The sequence below is a fragment of the Dermacentor variabilis genome, chromosome 9 (genome assembly GCF_050947875.1).
Source record: "Dermacentor variabilis isolate Ectoservices chromosome 9, ASM5094787v1, whole genome shotgun sequence".
Taxonomy (NCBI): Eukaryota; Metazoa; Arthropoda; class Arachnida; order Ixodida; family Ixodidae; genus Dermacentor; species Dermacentor variabilis.
The window spans coordinates 94,149,219-94,175,547 of NC_134576.1; the positions used below are offsets into that span (position 1 = coordinate 94,149,219).

At 45.1% G+C, this 26,329-nt stretch overlaps 1 long non-coding RNA gene across 1 annotated transcript in view; it reads right to left on the minus strand.

The window, feature by feature from the left end:
- Positions 1–1,492: 1,492 nt before the first annotated feature.
- The window catches only part of LOC142557150 (uncharacterized), a 76,482-nt gene continuing 51,645 nt past the window's right edge, over positions 1,493–26,329 (minus strand). The window contains exon 3 of the long non-coding RNA XR_012822729.1: positions 1,493–1,596. This is a non-coding gene — a long non-coding RNA (uncharacterized LOC142557150). The remainder of the gene's footprint in view (positions 1,597–26,329) is intronic.

Below are 26,329 nucleotides of genomic sequence, written 5' to 3' on the forward strand. Positions count from 1 at the left end.
GGCATTGCGGCACCGAGCAGTAGCCTACCATGTTGTGCGCCTTCAAAGGCAGCCACTACCTATTGTAGTGCTTTCAAGCGTTGTAAAGGAGACATTCGAAGCGGGAAAATCTCGCCACTAAATGAGGACCGCAGCGTACGCGGGAATTTTGAACTCTCGTTTTCAGCTCGCTTCGGCGCGCCCGAAGCAGCCGACGCGGCCGCTATGTCCACGTGATCCCTCCTAGCACGTCACGCCGACGGTGGCGCCAGCTTTTCCAGTGGTGGAGCTCGAGGCCAATAGTTAGCTTGACGTTAAACTGTTCTTTGCGTGCACCACGGCGCCGTGTGCGCCAGAGACTCAGAACGCTAACATGTGGACGCAGTAGGCAAGCGCGGCCATCGTAAGGCGTCAGTCACGTGCTGGCGAACGGCGACGTGAACGGCAGGGTTGACAGCACTGGCATGTGAACGTTAGCAGTGTGTTCAAAGGGGCTGGGTGGTTCACCTTCAGAATAGAAACAGAAACAGCGCGACACAGGACGAGCGAGTAAATAGCACCGGACAGAGCGCTGGCAAGTTAAGCAGACGACGGAACGGTTCTTTTTCGGCTCTCAAAAAGCGCGTTCTTGCCAAATATGACCTTCAGCATCAGGTTTGATGTCTCGAAGGCATTGCATGGGATATTGAGCTAAGAGGTATTTGCTGCTAACGAAGTCCTTTACCATGACTGCTCTAATTTGTCTCTGGATTCATGCAATGACAAAGTATTTGTCGGAAGGCTACTCTTACTTCCAGAACCAGTACTATGGTTGTCAGCGATAAAACATAGGCTCACGCATGCACTTATTGGCTCCAAGGACAATGTACGGGCAGCCGTTAGCGTGATTCTGTTGCCTGAGTTGACACTGTACGTTTATGTGCCCCGGGTACCTTCCATAAATTCACGGCTAACAATTTTGCTTTTGCGTGGACGCTGTAATGAGTTTTGTTCTTGTTGCTGTTGTGTGGCGAAGCCAGTGTCAAGGGGACACCATTCATTATTTCATTTGCTAATCTGTTTTATTTACATCAAGTATCCTATATTACATGTGCTGTACCTTATATTGTACTTTTCGTTCATACCACAGTTGTAAGCGTGCCTACGGGTGAATAAATTTCCTTGTCAGCAAAGATGATTGCATCTGACGCCGAAGGTACAGCATAGAGAAAGAAATGTCAACAAGAGCGGACACTCCCAAAGAGCCCAGCGGCCGAATGGACTCTAGCGCACCAAGCGGATGGTATTAACATGTTTCGGTTTTGGGCGCACGCATTTTGAACGCCAGTTGGTACACGCCAAGCCGGCTCCACTGATCGGCGCGCCATTATTTTTGTTTTTGCTTCTACTGCTGAACCACGGGCGGCCTTGGCGCGGAATCGTTTTATTATTTAGGAAAAATGATTGCGAATGATCTTTACAAGCCTCCACCGAATCTGTGTGGCGTTCAATTTCATAAAGAAAACGCAAGACGTCTTCTGAAATGATGAAATGTTTATTTTGCTCGATATAAATGCTCGCTCCAGGTACCAGGTAAGCAGCAGTCGTACCGTACTAAGCTCGACCGGATGCCATCAGCTGAAAAAAAGTAAATTACAAGCATGTATCATTTTGATATATTCACCTAGCAGGAATATTGTGTGTAGAGGCGAAACTTGCGTAAGTGGTGAATGAGCGGCATTACGGATAAATTCACTTTTACATACATTTCGTAGCAAATACACTCCTCCCAAACAATGCCGTAAGATCTGAGAAAAAAGAAACAACCGATTTTCAAGCATCCCTCCCTTCCCGGGCATTCTTTACTGCACTTTAAGAGCACAAATACACGGGTGACTGCGCGTTTCCAAAACAACTTGGCCTCAGCCGACGCGATGGTACGCCAAGTACACAGAGGTGGCTACAACGTAGTTTCTCAGCCAGAACATGTGACACGCTCGCAGAATGCCTTCTAGTCGCACTCAGGACAGATTCGTGGGTGCAAAGCCTGTTTTTAGTCCCTCAGAAGACATAATTGTCAAGTCCTTGAGCTCCTGGGCGTTATCTTTTACGCGTCCTGCAGGCACAAGCAACACACTCCCGTGTTATCACTCTCGGCAATCGCTCGTCGCGTTTTCGACAAGCGTGAGTGCCGAAATAAGGCATATGTTGTTGCAGGGCCATAAAAAGCTTCACAAACTTGTTCTACTAAAATTTAGTACACGCAAAACTAACAGTCACCACAGTCGGCTTGCTTTTTTGCTAACAGCTTCACAACCCCAGGCGTGGCAAGCATGCCATAAAATATCCCAAAAAGTTACGCAAGGAATTACAATAATCTTTAGGGTCAGAGAATGCGTCACGAACTTCTCCCAGTAAGATTCAGTACACGCAAAACTAACTGCGCCACTACGCCGAGCGCGGCCGCTGTGCTTGAGAAGCACCCCAAAAAGTAGCAAAATTAGTTACAATAATGTCTGGGGTCAGAGAAAGCGCCAAAACGTGTCCCGGTATGATTCAGAACACGCGAAACTGCGTTACACGGCCGAGGTGATTTTTGTCACAAAGCCAGGTGGGGCGAGCGTGCCCAAAAACTACCGAAATAAGTTATAATAATGCTTCGGCTCTTAAAAAGCTTGGCAAACATCTTCCAGTACGAGTAATTAACTCGAATAGCTAGGCTTGAATGGCGGAGCTGTTTTTCGATAACTGCTTCACTACATAGGTTCAGTTTTGTGCAGTAAGCCTAAATGTGCTTGAAGTGTGTTGCAGACTGTCAAACAAATTCGTCACCTTGCTGTTGTCCAGTAGTGCAGCAGTGCCGTGTCGAAATGCAGACGGAACACAAGAGAACGCTGGGTGCCCCAGAAAATGGGCTACATCCAAAAGAGACGCGTCGCCGAGCACGCGAGCTTCACATGCGCAGCCTGCCTCGCTCGCTCCTGTGGCAGGTCTGGTGCATGACGTATGCATGCGCGTCTGGCGTGCCGCTAGCTTGTTGCTAGGCAACGCGAGGAAAATAAGTCGCAAAGTAGAAGTTCATTTACGCGCAAAACTTTTTTTTAGTTTTAGTGGGAAAGAATAAAAAATAATAAAACGTTGTCTGTAAGTTCATTTCACATTTTTTTTTCTGATGCTCGCGTCAACTAACGGATGAGGTTGACACTAGGCATGACGTGTTTCCTGTTGCCAGTCTCTGCCGAGTGTCCCCTTTTGCTGAATTTCTTTCTCTATGGGTACAGCAGCGAGATGTTCAAACCGTGTGCAGCCTTTTAGCATGGCGACGCCAACTGCAGTGGAGCACCTCTACAATGAACCCCTCTTGAATGAAATGACCGGTATAACGAAAGAATAACTCTGTCCATGTTCTTGCGTGAGCTGGGCGCTCCGCGAACTTTACAACGAAGTGACCTGTGTAACGAAGCATTCTGGAGGCCCCAAACACTTCGTTATAGAGACGGTCGACTGTATTATACTGCTTTGACACGACGGACACGTATACATCACGTCCCCCATAATATAAGCTAGTGCACTTGTGTGCGCTCTGGCTTCGATTCGGTCAAAAGCATTAATGACTTTCTTCGTTGCGTCACGAGCGGTAGCGTGTCGGTTTCTCCTATTCTCACCTCGTGTCAGATAACACTTTGAACGCTGTACGCCCTCCTTCGGGGCCGGCTCTCATTCCCCAGTCATTTTCCTCGTTGCAAAACGCTACGAAAATGCCGCCTTCTGTTTCGGCACAGTATAGGTTATAGGAATAAAACATTCACCGACAATTACGATACTTCCTAATGCGAGATCTATACGTGTTTTCATTTCGCGATATATTCGCTGGCGCAGACAATCTGTCTCGTGCGGCACGTTGGACACAGTTTGGCGCGACTGCCTCACTAACAGGGAGACTGCAAGAGGCAGCGCATGGGTGACGTGTGGGCGCGATTCGCAGCAGCCGTCGCAGGCAGACCTTAAATCATGCAGTGCTTTGTTTCCAAATATATTTTCAGTGCTGTGTAATGCAACGTAACGTCCCAAAGCGCTAGCTGTGCAGAGAAGGACGGAGAAAACTTGGAGGACGCTTAAGCTTCGCCTTTAAGAGGAAGCTTTAGCTCGAGTGCTCCTATCTAAATACATGTAAAAGCAGAATTCGTTTTTCTCGGTAACCACTGCACCAAATTTGACGAGGTTTGTTGCATTTAAAAGAAAAACTTAAAATCTAGTGACTGTTTGTTTCGAATTTTTGAGTAAGGTTGTGCATATTTTATTAAAAATCGGCAAAAATCGAAAATTTTCAGAAAACGGAACTATCAAGTTTACAACTCTGTTACTCAACAACAACAAAGGATAATACAATTCTGTGAATTGCATCTAATATTACATCTAAAGCGGACAAAATTTATATTCTACACATGAATATGAAAAAATTTACTTATATGGAAATACAGCTTTTGCAGAACCCTTGTAACCAACGTAACAATTTCACGTAAGATGTAAAATGACGTACCAAATTTGTCCGCTTTCAATGGTCTAATGGATGCCGTTTACAGCACCGTGATATCCATTCTTGATGCAGAGCTATGAATTTGTAAACTTCGTGCTTCTATTTTCTTCAAACGGTCGAATATTTGAAAATCTTTTTAACAAAATTCAGGCCCTAAACCGACATTCCGCTTCCAACAGTCACTAGAACTTAACTTTCTCTCTCAAATTCAACAAATTTCATTAAAATCGGTCCAGGGGTTATCTCAGAAAAACGTTTTTGCGTTTTACATGTATTTGAATAGGCCACGTTGGAGTTGGGCCTGAGCTAAAGCTTCCTCTTAAGAGTGGAACATGATAGGGTTCAAAGACCCCTTACTTCTGTTCATTCTGTCCGGCAACTGCAGCTGATGTAACCGCAACGTTTACCGGGAGACGCTGCTGGCTGCCAAGGCTATGCACGATGGCGAGCTTTCTGGTAGAAACGCGGCCTCTCGCATGGGTCGATCTCATGTTATTGTTTCGCACTTTTAATATTTCTGTCTAAGAAGAGCTAACATAAATGATATGCGCTATCGGTGTTTCTTCATTTACATTTGTTTATGGGGTGCCGTTCTCAAAATTCTGAGGAATAACTTTGTAAAGAATGAAAGACAAGGTATGAGCAACTTCGGTGGTAGCGAAGTGGTTCGGTGTGCCTGGTTCAAATTTTTCTCAACATAATTTTTGGCGAGGCGATGTCCGACGCTGGACGCCGGCGCCGGATTTTCCGCGACACGGGCTCCTTCACGCTATCGCGTTAATATAGAATCTTCGGACGCGCTTTCCGCGTGCCATCGGTAAACAGACGACGGCGCGCTACTCTGGCGCCATCTCGTAGTGGTTGTCGCCACAGATCCCGTCTTGCGCGACATTACGCTTTTGTTCTCAAGCTTTCGCCATGACCTCTTCATCCGCTTTCCTCCTCGCGCTTTCTTCGCTGGAGCCGTCTTTCATCAGCCGCTTCGCTCCGCGTTCGCACTCTGATCCTTCGCTGTACTCGTCCACTCGGTTACGCCGACGCTCAACGCAGAAACGGGCGCCTAAGATCTGTACTCAAAATTTATGGACGAAAAAGAGGCGTACGTCTCGCTTTGTTGTTTCTTGAGCTACTTCGCCGATCGCACACATGTCGGTAAGTTCTTGTTCTCTGTCCGTTGTAAGTACTTCTTTCTTTCTAATGCTTCGTCATTCTTAATGTCTTAGAAGCAAGCCCAATCTTCATTCATTGTTCATTTCAGAAAGCTTAGCGTGATGAGAGCCGTGTGAACATGGCAGTGCGTTTGCCGTAATCCACCTTAATCTACCCTAATCCACGTTATTGGCACCTAAACCACCTTAATCCTCGTTAACCCACCCTAATCGACCTTGATGCTCCTTTACCCACCTTAATCCACCCTAGTCCTCTTTAGTACGCCTTAATCCTTGTTCAGGCACCTTAATCCACCTTAATCGCCCCAATCCACCTTTATGTTCCTTCATGTACCTTAGCTTACCCTAATACTCCTTAATACAGCATAATCGTTTATGCACCTTATTCCACCTTAATCCTCCTTAATACACCTTAACCATCCTTAATCTTCCCTTATCTACCTTAATTCAATAACTAATGAATAATTAATCAACTTGTCGAGTCATTCATCTGTTATACATGCTGGACGTGCTTTGGGTCGCTTCTGGCTTTCCTGGGTCACGTGATATTTTCTGTTCACACTTTGAAAAAGAGACCGAAAGCCTTTCGCCTTTAAAAAACGCGATGTGGACTGGCTAGCGCTCATCACCTGCCATACCACGGGTATACGTGCCACTAATTTTTTCAGGGCCGGCATTCATTGTATGACTGACTCACACATTGACGTAAGCTGAAAATAATGGCTCCTGTGAAAGCCGCTATTTCAATTTTCAGTAAAACTGGCAACGGATCCTAACAATCGCGAAAAGTGTGATCGAGAGGCTATATCTTCGCACATAAATGTTCACAGCGGAAAGCAAAATCTATGGTGCTGAATTTCCGACTGAATAACAACAGTTGGCGACGTGCGAAGTAATGGAGTCACAGCAGAATATTAAGCATACTCAGGTCGACCCCATTTTTATGCAACGTACTAATTGCCGCAGCGAAAACGCTGGTGAGCGAGCCGAAAGAATTAAAAAAGTGCAGCATTAGGGGATGCTTTGATACTAGCAATAAGAAAGACGTCTCACCTCGCAAACAACCCTGTACTTTGTCGGAACAAAGTTCTTTCGGCCAGCGTTATGCAGCCACTGCTTCCTAAGCAGTCACGCTTTCCTTGCGGTGACATAAAAACTGCATAACCATTACAGAGGGAATAGGCAGAGTTTTCCGTTCCCCTATCATAAGCTCAACAGACCACAAGCTAGCACGCTCCACATGCTCCAGACAGAGCCTTACTCCTCCAGGGGTTTTCTGAACATGCTAGCAAACTGGACTCAGTCTGGTTAACCTTACTGCCTTTCCGTCTTCCCTTCTCTCTCTCTCTCTTCTGAACATGCTCCACCCGGACATTGATCCACTATGCCCACATTGTGGCACTGAATATTGCTCATAAAGTCAGGTGCTCTGGAAGTGCCCTGTGTTACAGGATTTTAACCGAGAAGAAGACTGGACGAATGCCATCACAGACCCCAAACAAGACGTCCAGCTCCTGGCTGTCCAGAGGGCCGGGGAACGAGCCGAGCCTCTCTGTTCCGACATGGGACTAGCCAACGGCTGAGTAGGGACCTACCTAGCAGGCCTCCTGCCTAGCTCCTCAGAACCCCAATAAAGTCGTTTACTGCTACCACTACCATCTTCAGGATTCTTGTTGCAGTTATTTGCGCAACAGCACGGCATATCGCTAGCACAGAGAGCAGGAAGCACAGCGTACAACGTTCGCTACGCCAAGCCAGCCGAGCTGAGAAAAATGGCGCGGAAGCAAAAGAAAAAACATAAGCAAACGCAAGATCCGTGCGTTTCCAAGGACTCGGGAATTTCTGCACCAATCGTCGTGCAGAAAAACAGGCGCAAGACCACTTCCCGCGAGGGGAGGGGGGGTCGATATAGGGCCGAGGAAGAGGCGAGGAGGTCGCGCGGCGGCGGCAGAATGCAAAGAGTGGCGGTACTCTCAATCTATCAAGAGATTTTAGGACAGTCGAATGAAGGGAGCGTGACGGCGCGTCCGCTGGGCTTACCCGTTGTGGCAGCCGAATGCATTTCGCGCCTCTGGAGGCGCCCTATATAGACCTCCAGGTGCGTGTCGCGCATGCGCCGTGGATACCGTAACAGCACGACACCCGCCGCAACGCAAACGGCATGAATGCGCCTCGAATGTCGGTACGACTCCTTTTACAATAAAATTACACTTCTGCAATAGCAAAGTAGCAATTTTCTTGTGCTACGCCATCAAATATGCACACGCAGAAAACGGACTTATGGCGAGTGACTCCATCCTGAAGTTTCCACGGAAGTGCGCCATTGATTCCATTGATATTGAAAAAATATTCAAATGACAAGACCTCAGACACTGTTTCTTCTATTATTTCAACATTCTTTAGTAGCGTGACCTACTGTGCGTGACCTGTACTGTGTGTGTTCTGCTTTATTCTCCGAGCTTCGCCATCTTGCTCTTGCTTTCGTCTTTCCTCTCCTTCTTCCTATCTTACATATCTATGCTTCTGTTTCCTCCTCTCTGAAGGGCCGGCAGGAGTTAATTGTGCCCCTTCCGCTGGTACTTGGCAGCTTGCTTCTCCCTTTCCCTGTTTTGTCAATTGTATAGTTGTTTTCAAATCCAATAATAATAACAATAATAATAATAATAATAATAATAATAATAATAATAATAATAATAATAATAATAATATTGTGCTGTTGTTTTTTTAGTTGCTTAGTGGAAAAGGTACCCCATTGGGTTCTAAAGGAACCAAATACTCAAGCTCGAGAGTCCGGAAGGTTTTGCTTTGCTGAAGCGGTCCAAACACGGGAAAGCACTTTGAAGCACGTTTGGTGCTACAAACTTAAAATGGAGGTTTCGCCGCCAATCAAAAAATGATAAATTTGGATGCATTTCCTGCGCGTGAACTGAAGCCTTTCCTAGCAAATGAATAAAAATGATTGTGGAGGAACAGGGCAGGTATTCCTCGAAAGGCTCGTTCGCTAGAATTGTCCGTGAGAGAAAACTTCAACCAATCCTGACGCTGGACATGATATTAGACGAGTTGGCGGGCCAATGGCAAACAGCACTTACAAACAAAAAGGCTTTACTTATTCAGTATTGCTTTTGAGAAGAAGCTTTAGTTAGGGGCAACTCTGATTTCCCTATTCAAAAATACATGTAAAACGCGGGGATGCTCTTACGGGAACACTGCTGAAGCAATTTAAATGATATTTGTTGCATGTTCGAGAAATAAATGTAAATTCTAGCTACTGGTGAAGGAGAATTCTGATTTAGGACCTCGTACTTTTTGCAGAAACAGCCGTATATATATATATATATATATATATATATATAGATTGGTAGGTTTAAAAGAAACGCAAGGGACAAAGTTCACAAATCCGTAACTCTGCACAAAACGCAGCCATCTCTGGTCTGTAAACAAGAGCTATTTGAGCATCTAAGGGGGACGAATTCAATTTACAAATTTACAGCCTAGGTGGAATTGTACTACTTACAAATTAGGGATGTATTTGACAGAAGTATATATATATAAGACATGAATCTTGTCGGTTTTAGAGGTCTTAATAGTGCTTAGCGAATTCTGTTACTGTGTCACGCATCCGAAGGCTTTGTACTTCAGGATTCTTGCTGATCTTTTTTTACGACATCCAACAGTTTTGTATAGATATTGATGGCCTAAATAACAAATTGCCTTGCTTCCGTTACCATATCTTAACCTTTTCTCTTAAATTCAACAAGCACCGTCCACTTCGGTGCTGTGAATGCCGAGATAAGGTGATTTCTCCGTTCACACGTATTTACCCGGTTAAGGGTATCGGCGATTTCAAATTTGGAAGCAAGTCGATCAAAATTGGCTGTGAGTATAGCTATAAACTTTCCAAAGCGCGATTGCGTGGTGACCTTATTTCGCCCGCCAGCTGTATTTCTTTCAACCGTTTCACACCTCTCCGCAAAATATCTCTCCAACTCCCGTTTCGTCATGGTAAGGCACTTTCAACGACTATTCCAAGTTTACCATCGGTTGGAGCTATATTACCTTACGGCTTTAGCCGCGGGGCAACTTGCACCGGTCTTCACAGGTTCACTGCAGCATCCAACTGCATGGCTTGGTTACTAGAGGTCTCATCTTTGCTACGACGTCTTTTTTTTTTTAGGTACCCACGTCACTTTAATTTCAACTTCTTTAGTATTTCTTGTAACTTCGTATCAGTTTTGTTACGTTGGATTGTCATTTTTGCATATTTTTACTTTCTTGTTAGTCACTAAATCATCGACGGTGGCCGATCCCGTATGGGACCGATGCGTTAAAGATTTGCCATCGCCATCAGCAACGTCTAATGAGGGATGGAAGGAACAATACGACCACGCCACAACAGCTCGCATGTAGGTGGCTTGAGGTTGAATCCAGCGTAGGGAAAAAACAGAGTTTCTTTTCAGGACGATTTCTTTCAAGGAAAACCCACAGTGAAAACGTCATGATAATACCAGTGACACAAGGCACGCTCTGAACATACCGAAACGTAAATTTTGTACTTGACAGATATGCTAATGTTCAGCCTCCTAATGTGTACTGTAAATATTTCATTAACTAATGAAAGGAAAATGAGACATCCACCTAATCGTAGCAATTCCTACAAAGGAAGCCCATACGGGTTCCTCGAAAGAAAAGCTTCGCAGCTGAAGAAAAATTTGTCCTGGTCCGGGACTCGCACCCGGGATCACCGCCTTTCCGGGGCAGCCGCTCTACCATTTGAGCTAACCAAACGGCTAGCGGAAAAGCCTGAGAGGCTTTTCTTTCGAGGAACCCGTATGGGCTTCCTTTGTAGCAATTGCTACGATTGGGCGCATGTCTCATTTTCCCTTCATTAATTACTTCTCTCCACCTTGCGGGTTTCCGCAGAACTATTACGTCAAACTTGATTAACTAATATTGCGTCGTCTGACAGAAATTTAATCTTTTTTTTATTTACTGGGTTATCGGGTTAGGCTTAATTGTCCGGCCAGTCCGTCCATTAGTGCATGCCGTTACGCTGACAAGGACGGTTGTCGTCATGGACAACACATAACGGCGATTTTTTGTTATGGTCAACTCACTTTGTCAACCCTAGCTTCTCCCTCCTCACTGGCCTAACGAAAAGAAAAAAAAATTAATCCACAACCGCCACCACTGGGATTCGAACCCATGTTTCTGGAGCACTGTGTCGCAACGTCGGCCCGGTAGGCGCTTTGACGTTGTCCTCCTAGATTATCAGAACAGAAAATACAACTGTTTTACACAATTTTTCGAAACTTATTACACTGACCACAGCGCCACGCCACCATGATAGCACACAAAAGAAACGTAAAGACATATGATGCAGCAAGATTGTCTGATTCGTGTATACATTAATATAAGAAGAATGTTGAACCTTTGAAAAAAAAAAGAAATAGCATAAGGCTTTGGTAAAACAGCTGCGTACGAAAGGTTCCTTAGATCTATAGATTTCAACTAAATAAATCTAGCTTACTTTGACATGGGGGGCATGAGAAAGCTATGTTGTGTCCATGTACATATTTCGAGCTCCACAACAAGCACTACTACTATAACGTGCTAACTTGGGCTGGTTGGTACATGTCTGAAGGAAACGAGTAACAGCGCGTAACAACGGGAAGTCAGTGAGGCAGACGACACCGCTGTCGTCTGTCTACGTCCCGTCCCGTTGTTCAGCACTGTTACTCGTTTTCTTCATGCACTTCTACGTCGTAGAGAGGAAGTCACGTATACCGCACAGAAGTCACAATTTGCTTATAACATCTTCGGCTTTCTTTTTGTAATTTCATAGAGTTTATAGCTATCGTGTTATCATTAAATATCATTTATATGTGCTTTGTAATTCTTACTTAAACGATTACACCTTTTTTGCTATTGCACCCCTCTTCACAACCACAACTTCTCAACACAACTGTTCACAACTTCACAACATGGGTTGTTCTGAAGAACAACCCATGTTGTTCTTCAGTTCACAGTAGAAGGCGAGCGCAATGATTTGAGGGAAAAGGTCGGACAGAGAGAGAGAGAGAGAACAAGGACAGGAAATGCAGGAAGGTCAACCAGACGAGCACCCAGTTTGCTACCTTACAAGGAGGGGGGGGGGGAAGGGGAATAGAAAGAGCAATCCAAAACAAGAGGCGGTCTTCATAGAGAGAGAATGGCGCTGTCGCAACAAGAGTTCAAAGCCGAATTAATCGCTGAAGTCAGCTGCCTTTTTCTTATTTCTTTTCTTTATTTCTTGATGTCAAAGAAGTAATAATTTTTTTTTTCTGGGTTATGCTCTCCGCTGTGCGCTGTCAGCATTGCTTGTCGTTACGTGCTGCCAGCGAGAGTTCGAACGCGAAATTGTGAGACTTCGCAAATTGAAAAAAAAAAATTATCTGTTACAACCTTTCGCGTGGTTTCTAAATGTGGGTTAAACCTCTTTCTAAACCTCTGTGGGTTGTTATGCCCTTGGGGAAAGGCCAACCTTTTCAATAGGGCACCCCCAAAACTCTTTGTCAGTTCGTCCCAAATGTCCTTGCATTGGGAGTTCCTTAAGCATTAAACAGGAAAGCTACTAGATTCGTTGACAGTCGCTTTTTTTTTTTTTTACCCAGCTCGTCAACTGCAAAGAGTTCATTCCCATTTTGGCGCGTCCGCCCGCCGTCTGTCCTGTACCCGGCGTGTGTGGGGGCGACTTGTAACAAAAATCGACACAGCCGGGCCGGTAGATACTACGGGCAGCACCTTTGCAGAGAGTGTGCAGAGCAAGTGGTGGCACTGCTGCGCCGACGACGAAAAGGATGGAGTGCGTGAATTGTTGCCTGGTGTCTAACGAGCAACGTCGCTTTATCCGCAAGCATGTCTAGCTAGGGCTTAGGTCCTTTCAGAGCGCGTTTGTCAAAAAACATAAAGCCAGCAATTAGACAGCACAGATGCTATGAATCTAGGAACCCCGCACCGTGCGGAATCTGGTGAACGTAAGCATTGGTTACCCTCCTCCACCGGACGCCACCGAAGGTTATGGCAAATCCGCCTTTATTTTTTGCATCATAAATGCAAGGCAGTGATGTTGAGGCGCCGACGCAAGAGAAAAAAGAAGAAAAAAAATAAAAAGGCTTGAATAAGGCCTACTAATCGTTGGCAGACACAAGGAAGAAGACAGAAGAGAAGCCTATATTCACAACCATATTCACAAAATCAATTAAGATCCTGTCAGCACTGATATATACGTATATAAACATATACATCATAAACAAGGTAACAAAAAGGACATGTGCGCTTATAAAGGAAAGAATACCTCAGAGAATACTAGAGATACCTCAGAGAATGCTATATTCGGGATAGATAAGAACTAAAAAGATAAAGAGCACACCGCTGGCTAAGAAAGAAAAATAAATTGTCAAACAATATATATCAAACATGCGCATAAAGATCAAAGGAACAACCATTTCGTGGAATACGTGAACGTATTTTGAATAGAAAGCACATGGGCAGGGCTGCAGATGCTTCTGAGTGAAACGCTCGGTATATATATAGGCAGTAGGCCCCGTGTATACATAGACCATTAAATTTCGGGTGCAAAATCGTATACACCATGTTCAACAAATTTGTAAAGAACGTGGCATGTGGAAGTTATTTCGAGCCTTTATGGGTTTGTTGTAGGTTGACGCTGTTCGTTATGTGGACCTCGTAAATGTAATCTATCTGCAACTATACTAAATATTTCTTTTCTTTACCTTTTCATCACCTGTTCCATGCGCTTGTCGTTAAAGCGATACATGGATCAAGCCCGAAGATCTCTGCGCGAAAGTAAATGCAAAGAGACCGCTGAAAGGGCAAGCAGATTGATTAACTATACCAAGGTTCCTTAACAAAACATGACACGATCGTTCTCATTATCTCTCTACTAACGAGGTCACCGCAGCTTCCGCCCCAAGGGAAGAGGTCAGCACGAAGATCCACGCCTTGACCCAAGTCTTTTACGTTCCTTTGGGAGACCACTAAGCCGCGATTTCCATGACCAGAAGAGCATCACTTAACCCTAAACTAACCAACCTAACCTCGTGAGGCTCACGGAAGGCTAGACGGGATCACACCGGCATCACGACGTCCGCACTGTATACAAACTGCGGCCACGTCATGATAGGCATGCTTCGCACCATTAATCGCATGCTGGCGATTTCCCGGCAAATATACGATCTTTTATTCTGCACGCCACCACTTTAAATCCCAGAACCTTATGCAATAAACGATGAATGTTTTTGTATATATGCCTGCCTTGCACGAAATGCTCTCACGATACCAAGTCGTCGCTTTTCCCGAACGGAGCGAAATCCTGAATTGTTCTAAGAAAGATCCTTCGTTTTCCTGGCCTGTTTTGAAATATCCTGCATCTATTACAAACAGGTTGTTGGTCCTTAACTGCGACAATGTCGGAAGTTAGATTACTGAATAGCCCGCTATTTCAAAGTTATTGTCATGAAATACAAATCAGCATAAAAGAGAAATGTATAGATAAAAAGTGTGTGTATGTGTATGTGCGTGTGTGTGCGTGTGTGTGTGTGCGTGTGTGCGTGTGCGTGTGTGTGTGTGCGTGTGTGTGTGTGCGTGTGTATGTGTGCGCGTGTCTATGTGTGCGCGTGTGCGTGTGTGTGCATGTGCATGTGTGCGTGCGCGTGTGTTTGTGAGCGTGTGAGTGTGTGAGCGTGTGAGTGTGTGATTGTGTGTGCGTGTGCGTGTGCGTGTGCGCGCGTGTGCGTGTGCGTGTGTGTGTGTGTGTAATGCTCACAGAAAGAAATAAATCACCAGTGTACACTAAGTACAAATGATACAGTTACAAACTTTCAGTGTTGCAGTAATTTAATTTTTGGATCATTGTCAACTGTATGTAGAGTAGCCGAAGCTTCTTCAGGCCTATTTGACTTTTGCTGCGATTTCCTGTTTCTTTGAAGAAATAAAAAATAAACTTGCCATCACTTCACACGTATATTCATCTATTGATTATTCGGACCATCGCATAACTTCTTTCGAGCGTCTGATCAGGCTGATATATTTTTTTTCACAGCCGCAGCAAGACTCAGAAAACTTGCAGTTTTGCCCGAAAGGCGACGCATCGATTGCGATAGCACATTAGCAGATTAGCATATTAGCATATGTAGTAAGGATAGTAGCTTTATCGGCTGTATAAACTGGGAATCATTCGCTTACTGATTAACCTAACAAGCATGGTGTAATCGCGCAAACACAAACGTAAACACATCACACTCAATGAGCGCTGTCAAAACGCTCCTGCGAGCAAGCGCGGCAGCAGCGGCGAGCGTAGTGACCTTCGTGCTCTCTATCGCTTCAACGCAAGCTGAGCGGCAAGAACACAGCACGCACGGAGGTGTGCGCCGTCTGCAGATCGTTTTCAAGATATGGCTCACATGACCGCGTGTGGCCGCGCAAAGTACGCAGTTTCTGCCCGAGTAGAACGCCACCCCCTCCTCCCTACCGCGCTACCTCCCCGCTTTTCTCCCTTGCGCGCGTGAAAATGAGCCGCCATCGTCGGTTCCCATGCGCGCGGTCGCGAAATACGTAGTGGCTGCCGGAGAACAACGCCTGCCCGCCTCGTTCACTCCCTCCGTCCTTCCACGGCCTTTCGCTGGACGGAAGACTGCGCGTTTCCTCCCAGCTTTCCGCCCTTGCGCGTGCCAGATTGAGCCGCGATAGTCGGCTCCCCTCGCGCACTTTCACTCGCACATACCGCACACAGCGCGCGGCGACGGTGTTATCGCGCTTGGATTTTATATGGAACATCATGACGATGGCGACGGCAGAAATGCGCCTGTAGTGTCCCTATAATTGCTATGGCAATAAAATTCGCTCACGGCGAAAACCCAATAGGACGCCCGAAAGAGAAATGAACACATCAAAGCACGCAAAATGTCACTGACAAAAAATAGACCCATTGTAACGTTACAGTGTCATGAAATTACGTCACGCAGAGAGGCGGCCACCCCAAGCACAGCTGTAGCGATGCACACGGACACGTTTCATTGACACGACAGCTATTAGCCACGAGATTGAGTAGAGTCGCCGCCTGGCAGACACTGGCTGAACCACGGATAGTGTGGATTGCGCCGCTCGTCGTCCGCTACGTCATATGTGTTTACATGTCCACATATGGCCGTGCGTATCTTTAAAGATCATTTCTTCCGCGTGATCGTGCAACAGCCGCAAACGCTTGTCTCCACTTCGCGACGATGTACAGAGCCATTTACCCTTGCGCTGTCGTCTTTGCGCAGTAGTAATCATCCATCTCTCGATGTCACGACTTCACCCAACATCAGAAGCAGGGACAGCGACCGCTAAGTGTCTGACACCGGTGTTAGGCCATCGGCCACGTCACAGTAACACATATACATAGATTCTCGCGGAATCAACGAAACTAAGCAGCATAGGGTTCAGGAGTTCCTTCGGACGGTGATGAACAAGCGTGCACGGGTCCAATCCGTATTATAGCTACGCGCTGCGAGAACTAAGCGCTGCAACATAAGTTAGGCAGAGTCCGTAAGATTGCTGGTCGTATGGCGGGAGACAGGGGGAGCCGCGTTAGACCTTTGGCATTTTCCGGGTTTACTAACGATTACACGCGCGAATCCAAAAAAAAAAAAAAGCGCGGAGTATGGCACTGGCGTACGTGTGAGACGGGTCGGTACGCCATAACACCGGTGGGTTTAATGAACAGCGTCGAGTGCTCCTTGCGCTATGCTGACACAGGGGTCGAACTTCGTGCTGCGAGGATCCGGCCTATACGCAGAAGGGGTTATAAAAATTGTCGCGCTCTTAATTGTTCCGCAATTGGGACGAAGGTCTTACATCACGACTTCTGATGGCTTACGTAGCGCTGTATGTGTTGACTCATGCGTATTCTACGTCCGCGTCTGTCAACCTTCAGAACAACAAACTATAAGATGACCTACCAACAAGTCAACATCGGTAACTTTGCAGAAAAGACTTGAGTTTAAGATAATGCTCTAGTAATAGCCGGCGGTGTACGGGCATATATTTCTGTTGATTGGCCCGGAAACGGGCGTTAGTTGAGAGCACATTCTATGTTCTTCGCATGATGTTGTGCTGACCATAAACAAACGACTTCGGGTTCAACTGCATATTCAATAAACTGAAACAACAAGGCTGATCTCACATTGGGAGGAAGACCCAGTTAGATTACAAATTCCCCGCTTGGCGGAGCAAACGTGTGCTAGCTATGCCGAGCAGCGTCGTCACACCTACAAGCGTGTACGAACCAACATCCGCAAGTGTACAGTAGTTTTTCAAAGTCCATATGTTTTATCTAGGTTATCGCTTTTGCACTCATTAAAATCTAGGAGGGCATAATAGCCACATGTTGACACTACTGCGTAATACAAGTGCAGTGCAACCTTTTGCGGCACGAGTGCTGTTCAGTTTATGAAGTCGACTAGCCGCAGGTGGTATTTATTCGCAGTGTGCTGCGTAGCTATCCAGGTGGGCGACTTCTTAATTAACTCCCCTCGTTTTATTGCTTTCGGGTGTTGTAGGTCCCAAAACCGCGATATGATTATTAGGCACGTCGCAGTGCAGGACTTTGGATAAATTTTTACCACCTGGGATTCTTTAACGTGCACTCAATGCACCGTACACGAGCGTTCTTTTCTTTTTTTTTTTTTCATTTGGCCCTCACGGAAATGCGGCCACCGCGGTCGGGATTTGATCCCGCGACCTCGGGCTTTGCAGCGCAACACGAAGGCCATAATGTTACCACGGCGCGTAAACCGGATTCTATCATTTTATTTCTTCCTGCATTTGGTTGCTTATCTTGCGTATTTATGTGTGTCATAATTGAGAGTTCGTACGTGACTAAGGCAGCACATCTAGAGAGAGAGAGTGAGAGAGAGAAAGGCTAAGGAAAGACAGGGAGGTTAACCAGAGATAATCTCCGGTTGGCTACACTGTACTGGGGGAGGCGCAAGGGGATGCGACAGGTGAGAGAGAGAGAAGGATTTTAAAAAAATAAGAAAAAAATTCTACACACACACGCACGTACACACGAACTGTTTCTGCGGGCACTGTCACGCAGCCCGCAAAGGCGTTCCTAGTGTTGTGCAGTGTCACCGTACAATCCTGCGTCACACAGTGGTCATAATCTGTCGGAAAGTCTTCAATATTAGCAAAAAAGCGAGATGGTGAGCACTCTTTGAGTGAGAATTATATGAGGCAAATCCTGCCGGCGGCCACCGAAACTATGCAACACACTGCATGGCCTCCAAGATCGGAGGCATGCTCTGATAACGCGCCGCCATTTCTCGGATGCCACGTTCAATGTAGAAATGTCGCATACCTATACTGCAGCACTCCCATGCAGTCGAAGACCAACTGGTAACAAGGTTTTATGATGTTTCGGTAATCTCAATGGAATTGTCAAGTTTGAACGACATGGCCGGTGGCAAGAAACGACCTATACAAATCAAAGAGGTGCCGCCTCACATACCGTATTTTCGCGATTTTAAGCACCCCTCGATTCTAACCACCGCCCTCTACTTTCGCGAAAGAATTTGGAAAAAAAGTTTGCATGCGAATCTAAGCACCCCCCCTATTTGCTAGGAAGAGCGCGTAGCCAAAACCGCCAAGCGCGCTTGCTCGCTTTGTCATCGAGCCGGAGCCGTCGCAGTCCCGAGGTGGAATGGCGTCCACGGCGCGATCTTGCCGCACAGCCGGACTGCAGAGCCGCGCGGACTCGTGAGTGGCAGTGATAGTGACTAAGCACCCGACACAAGCGGTGAGCTCACTGTCTGCACCAATTTTTCTTTTGGATGTTTGCAAAATAAAATGTTATTTCTCGCACCCGTCTCGTCGTGATGTCGCAGCGAAAAGGGAGAGGGGGGGTCATTCCAGATTTTTCGAATCTAAGCACCCCCCCTTACTTTGGGCATCGCTATCATGAAAAAAGGGGTTGCTTAGAATCGAGTAAATACGGTACCATTGCAGTGCAGAAAAAGTAGGCATGCGCTCTTACTACTAGACTTCCAAAAAGTGTAGTCCAAAAATGGTCAATACGTCATTCGATCCCCCTAAAAATATACGTAGTAGCCCAGTGTGCGTACTGGCATGCAGAACAAAAATAAAAAACAAAGAGCTGGCGATGCGAACTCTTCTTCGCGGAGTTTTCAATCGCGTAAGTGCCTTCGGTACTATGATATATCCACATATCTTCAACCTGAATTCGCCGGGGCATGACAAAATCGCATAGAATTGTTTCACTTTATTGCATCACATAGATAGATGATATCTGGCTGTTCAGCTAATTTTTCCCGCCTATAGGACTTGATACATCACTTAGCACATGTAAAACTTAGAATTGTACGCCTGAAAACAACAGCTTCCGAACCTCTGAAGCCTGCGGAGTTACACCACGTTTCTTTGTTCAAAATATCTGGAGTCGTTTATTATTCGATTAAGTTTTACTCCAGATGCTTTTTTTAGGTCTTCCGAAAACTTCGTTTTCATGGAAGCTAGGTCATCGCCCGGCATTGGCAGGCAACCGGGCTGGCCGCTTCAGAACAAACAGGTAGTGTTTCGAGAACACAACATAAACAACGGCCCAAAGAAGGCCCACTTCCTACGTTCTACGCCTATACATACTATTGCGAAATGACCAAAGAGTGGAAACATGAAAGGCATGAACAATTTCGATCCTTTGAGATCACCCAATACCAACCCTGCAACTCCTCGAGGCCTTGCTGTGTGGTGGGAGCACAGGGGAGGTCAGCGATCAGTGGGCGCCGGTCCATCTGGCACGAGACGTGAAAGCAGCTATTGGCCCCACCCGAAATTTTCTCTATAAGACTTCTGTAGACACTTTTGTCCCTCTCTCTATTGGATTCCCTTTGCGAGCGGGAGCTCCCGTCTGGAGAGGATTGAAACGTTCATTTACGTTCGCAAGCGCCCGCGCATGTCACAGGTAAGATGGTAAGATGGTCGCAGGTAAGATTGGCTTGAATTGGCATTGCTTCCGGCAGCATACGCCAACATATGTAATGTTTCTTTTTCTTTGTTTTCTTTTTTTTTACCTTTTACAAAATTTTTAAAATTCACCCATGGCATGCAGTACAATTGTACTTCCTGCGCTACACTACTGTCAGATGCCGACATTATTTGCACGAGAACTCCAAATGAATATTTAAATTAATTACCCAAATCTTCGCTAATTAACTTTTAAAGGAAACACTTTTTGCAGCAAGCATTGCAATTTCGGAATTGTAGCGAGTGACTTCGAAAGTCATCCACTTGGAACGAATTCTGAGGATGAAACCAGTTTCGAGGTACTGTTTCCCAAGGCATAACGACGAGATGCGTTCGTGTTCCAGAAATTTTTGGGCTTCAATGCATAAAAATTCATCTTTGTGAAAAATGTATGTGGAACATTACCATATCTTTACTGCATTATTTTCTCTGTTTATGCAGGGTGTCTCAGCTATCACGCACCTGGACTTAAATATACGCAAATGCCATGTAGCTCGACTGAACCAAGGTAATCTTGTTTGCCGTCGCTTGGAGATGCTGAAATTATTTTCTGCATTCCGCATAATTATGCGCTGAGTCTCTTAATAATTCCACTTCTCAAATAGGATAGTTAGATTAAAAGTGTCATTGTGAAAATTGTAGACCAACATGACAAACTCCCGATACAGCTTTCTGTTGATAAATACGTGCTGCATAAAGGTTTTTTTTTTTTCAAGCGTTAAAGAAGCCGAAGAATACACGCAAAGTTGCCGCATGACTGGCCACTGGAGGCACTTTGCGTGCATTCGCGGGCTTCTTTCATGCTCCGAAATTTACTTTTATGTAGCACGTATTGAGCAAACGAAAACTGATCGAGAATTTTCCATGTTGCTCTTCCATTTTCTCGTTGTCACTCTTTATCTAATTATCATATTTGATAAGTTGATTAATTATTAAAGCCTGATTATGCAATTAGCGTAGTGAAAGAATTATCGGACTATTTCCAAGCGAGGGTAAACGACATTACCTTAGTTCTGTCCAGCTACGTGGCACTTGCATATCCTTAAATTTTGGTGCTTGATAGTTGGGACACTCTGTATGTCTCAAAACTGGTGCTTGTTTCAAAGTTTTTTCCAAGTGGACGTGCCTTGTTTGTGGATAGCAATATGTGCCGTGAAGTAAGTAGTTAAATGTTGATTAGTGCATTTTTCTCATTTGTAAGTTTTCATTTCTAGTTTATTTTGTGCCGGCTTCTTCGAAGAACTGAGTTTAATAAGCCTAGTTGCGCATATATGCTGCAGGTAATTTTTTTAAAATTTTGTCAATGTTGAAAAAAAAAACACCCATTGCATACTCCCCTTGCTTGTGCGTCAACATTCGCGTCACATAGCTTTCATGCGATGGGTGCGGGTTCAGCTTCCACCGGCGGCAAATTTCTTTTTGTTCTTTTTTTGTCCAATTTCATTATTCCTTTTATCTTATCATTCCTACACTTCAATTAAAAAAACTAATAATTTCCTTTATGCGTTCCATGGCTTCATTATCTGTTGGCTTCATATGGTTGTGACTAACAAACATCGGGCACCTCTGAGTGCCCCTTCTCGTTCATCGCTTTTATAGATATTTCACGGCGACTGTTTAGCGCAAACTTCGCATAATGCTTCAGCGAGAACCCTGCGTGCATCCGTCAGGAGGCAATGTTAGCAATTACTCAGCAACTTCTTCGTTAGCTTCGTGTCAATGCTGCGTAATTTCATTCTTGAGACTTCTTCAATGACCAACTCTTTGCCCGCATACACTCACTCGCTTGAAAAATTTTTTGGCTTCTGGTATATGCCCTCTAAACGCACTCTTCTTACACGGTAATACCAATTTCAATGCGATATACTTGCAGATCTACTTGTGGCTATTTTGACTGTTCCTACGGCACCCAATGACCGCGTCTCCTGCGGTAACCTAGTTTGGCTCAGAAATCCGCCATAACTTATTTTCAACTGATTGTACCATCTATTGTCATTTACATCCTTATAACTGGCATGGCTAACTGGCATGATATGTGGCCCCTGGCTTCACGTGGCGCACTATTAACGTGGACACCGTTAACGCCGCTACTAAATGGCACAAGCAAGATTTTGTGGATTTAAATTTAAGCTTCGGGCCTCACAGCGTTTCTCCACAGCGCAGTGCTCCGCCCCTACATCAAGCAAAGACAATAAAAAAGAAACACATCAAGGACGGCTGATACGCACACAGCCACTCGCATCTACCGGACGTCCTTCGCCTTCCGCCCCATTAACATGAACCATCAACTTTCCTCCTCTCCCTCTATGCATATGAATGAAGCTGCAGGAAGCGTTGGCAAATTCTGTCGCTGCGTAACGACAAACAGCGGTGTCGCGAATGCGGGAGCATCATATCGAGTAAAGGATCTTCAGCACACATGACGCAAGAAGATATAGAGCAACGATCCAAGTCAGAACCTGGTGGCTGCGTCACCTATGCGCATCGCAGTTCAGCGACTGCCGGGACTCTATTAGTCACGTACACACTGACCTTTAAAGTGGGGGTTTTCCCGCGTTGTTCCTGGTTAGCGCAGACACAATAGGCAACAGGTTTTGCCAGTCCGCGTCCGCATTCTTTGGAGCTGTGTGTGCGGGCGCGTGTGTGGTGCGTGCGACAGCAACAAAGTGGGCGAAATCGGTGCCGTGAAAGTGATAACCCCTAAATGCAATTCACAACTAAAATCGCTCAGCAAGTTCTCTCGCCAAAGTGGTGGTCTTACGAGGAAGCTTGAGCGCGGGGTCAACACCTGTTTCACCATTCAAGTACATGTAAAATGAAGAAATATGCTTTTGTGAGACGACGGCTGCACCAATTTCAGTAAACTTTGTTGCATTCGAGGGAGAAAGTTGAATCGTGTTGGAAATGGCGTTCATAGTTGTGATTTACGACCTGGAAGTTTTTGCTGCGGCTACAGAAATCTGGTACGTCTAAAAGAAAATTGAAACACGAAGTTTACGAATCCGTATCTCTGCACCAAAAATATATATCGTAGTTCTGTAAACAGAATCAGCTATCCTCTAAAGCGGACAATTTTGATATATGAATTGACAGCTTCAGTAAAATTATTACAATAATTACGCGGCGTTTCGCAATAGTAGTACTATATATATATATATATATATATATATATATATATATCATCTGGCGCAGTTTACAGAATTTTGATATCGTTTTTCATTGCTAGCTTACAAGTTGTAAATTTGGTACATGAGTTACTTGAAATTTCGCATCTGCGAATATTTTTTCTCAAGAAATTTACAATCTAACTACAAGACCTGCCCCGTACATTCGTTTCATTTTAACTTTCAACTGCAAGAAGCCTCATCATAATGGTGCAGTTCTTGCCGAGAAGAATCATTTCTCCATCCCCATGTAGTTAAATAGCGGCTCCATAGGTAAAGCTTCCTGATAAGTCCCGTGTTGATGCAAGCTTGCAATCAGCGGATACAAGAATTGAATTTCGCGGTTTCATGAAATACCTGAAAATAAAAGTGTCTATACTGCCATGTATATACGCTCTTATGTAATGAGTTGCATGGAGAACATTTTACATAAAGATGCATTACAGTTTTCACGCAGCATGTGAATTCACTCGAACCAACCACCGGTTAAAGGTCCTGCTCATTAATTTGCATGCTGGCGCCCATTTCTCCTCCGTAACCGAGATAATAATGGGCCTTTCTTTTTTTCCTAGTGGCGGCTGCTATTTCTTTATCCTAGAACGTTTTTCGCGCCTAAATGTTTGTTTCAGTGAGAGAGCTAGATAGACGTTACTTTCTAGAAGACATTGCTAAATAAAAATGAGTTCTGCATTCATAACCATGTTGTGTCTTTAGAACTTTCTGACGCACAACAAAAAGGCGAAACACAGAGAAAGCACAGGACCAAGGCACTTTTCCTGTCGTTTCTTTGTCTTTCACTTTGTCATTGCGCTTCAAAAAGTTTTAAATATGACTGTCAATGAACTACCCCACTTTTCCAACCGCATTAATATGTTCCACCGCATTTTCGCGTCAGCGAAAGTTAGCCGATGCTTGGCCAGTAACATCCGCACTCGATAACCATATTGTGAACATCAGTTCACTCTGATTTGAATGTTCCAAAAACAGCCGAACTCGTAAACACCAGTTGTAAAATGAATCTAACCGTTTCGATTAACCAAATTCAGGGTGACAAACTAGCTTCGGGTACACCGTTTGAAGCCAGGAGCACTATAACACAACTTTAGACAAATCTTTGTGCTGCCTGTCATCCCCTGACTAGCTAAACTGCCGCAGTGACGGCGAAAGCAGATGCTAGCTTGAGATGGGGTTCTAATACTGTTACTATGTTAGTGTTACTATATAAAAAATGCATGTCCGAGAAAATATCCGCAGCAGCATGAGACACATATGTGCCTGCTACAGCGAAAGTCGGGAAACGACACGGTATTCGATCGGAAGGTCAACAATCAACAAGAGCAACCAGGTAAAATACCTAGGCATTAAACTCACGCCTAACCTTAACTGGGAACCTCATATTTCGACCATGTGTCAAAAAGCCATAGGCAAACTTACCTTTTTAAAAAGGAGACTTCGTGCAGCACCACCACACCTCAAACTAAACGCGTACAAAACACTAATAAGACCATGCCTAGAATACGCTGATCTAATCTGGAGCCCTCATCAAAAATGCCTTATAAATAAAATAGAACGCATACAAAAATTAGCAATTAGGTTTGTATATTCGGACTACAAAAGGCAGTCCAGTGTCTCGGGTCTGCTAGCAAGGGCTAACCTAAAACCCCTCTCGCAGAGAAGAGCAATTTCGCGACTAAAATTCATCTATCAATTATGCCATGGTCATTTCCAAATAGCACATTCTCATTACCTCCAAGATCCTCCAAAACGTTCAACCAGACTTAATCACTCCAAAACAATCTATCTTCCCCGAAGTCGCGTTAATGTTCACAAGCATTCCCTTTTTCCGTCAGCCATTTCCCAGTGGAACAAGTTAACTAACGATATTATGTGTTGCAATAACATCGACTCTTTTATTAACTGCATTCAGTGTATTGACTTGTCATCGTGATTTTTTTTTCATTGCGTCTCTGTACCACTCCTGCACGGGCCGTGAAGGGCCTGCAGTATATTCAAATAAAAAAAATGTCATAATGGAAGACAATATATTTTCCCAGCAAGGCCTGTAGGAAACGCTCACCTTCCATAAAGGCTTGGATTCAAAGTGGAATGACTGGTTAGCAATCGAGATAATTAAGAAACGTTTAGAGTACTGACGAGAAGTGTAAAAGCAGGAAAGAGATAAATTCTTCATACAGTTACTGCTACAAACATTTATTTGAGCGATCGGTAGAACTGCAGTTGTTACAGGCACACAATATTATTAAAATTTACAGATAGTGTTTTCAAGCAGAGCTCAAGGTGAGATAGGCAGAAAGCTAGACTCTGATAGTTGTAGTAAAACCTGATTAGATCAATCAACCTAGGTGACTTTGTCACGACCTACTTTCAAAGGGAACGGCAATAATAATCATAATCGTTATCATCATTTTCATCACCATAATATACAAGAAACTCTGCCTACGGCAATCTGCTTCTTACAGGCAGTAAATGTCAAAACTTTCTGCGCCAGGTGCCTTCAATAATTATTCCTCGAATTTCCTCTTAAGGGACACTAAACTTAAATCCTAACGAGCATGTATTTGTCCATTGCGCATCTCCAATAGCAAAGAGACCACTCTTTACACGATAGGTGGCAAGCATAAGCCAGAAAATTGCCGAAAAAGCGAAAGACGGACGGCGACGGCACCAAGAGATTCTCGCCACAAGCCGCGCCTCAAATCCATAGATTTCGACTGTGTTGACTCGGGTCATAGTTACCTGTCTACAGACGCAAAAAATTGGCTGAAGGCTTAGCTTGATTAAGCCTGGAAGATTGCGAAATCAATACCCTTGGCTGCGCCTAGGTTCGGCTGATGGTGTGGACATGGTTGCCCTTTGTTAAACTTATGGCTCTACATCATCCGAAATAGCGCAAGGCAGCGCGCCGACCACTGCGAGGAGCCGAGCTGTAGCCCCATTTATCCTCCTAGCGTGACGTCACACCAGCGAGCGCCCTCTCTCGGTAGCGCCGCAGCAGCGGCGTGCAAGGCTTCGCCTCCACCATCGATGCCGCGAGCTGGGGCCCAGTCTCTTGGTCTGGCGTGACGTCACACGGTCACGTGACGCGCAACTGTGTAAGGAGGCGCCACGACCACCGATAGGCCGCAAGTGCGAGCAGTATTGCTTTCGCAATAAAAGTGGCTGCCTTGTGTTCTAAATAAACAAATGCATTCACCCAGCAAGTTTCAAGTACGTTTCCTGCGCCAAAACTGTCAAATGTGAAAAAAGTTTTGAAGCCTGTTACGTAACACACATGTGAACACTCAGATTTCAGCGCGAATCAAAGAAAAGCGCCAGCGCTCAGCCTTCAGTTTCGCGTGCAGTGCGTAAAATACGCCACGGAACAAAGAAAGAAAGAAAGAAAGAAACAAGGCTGC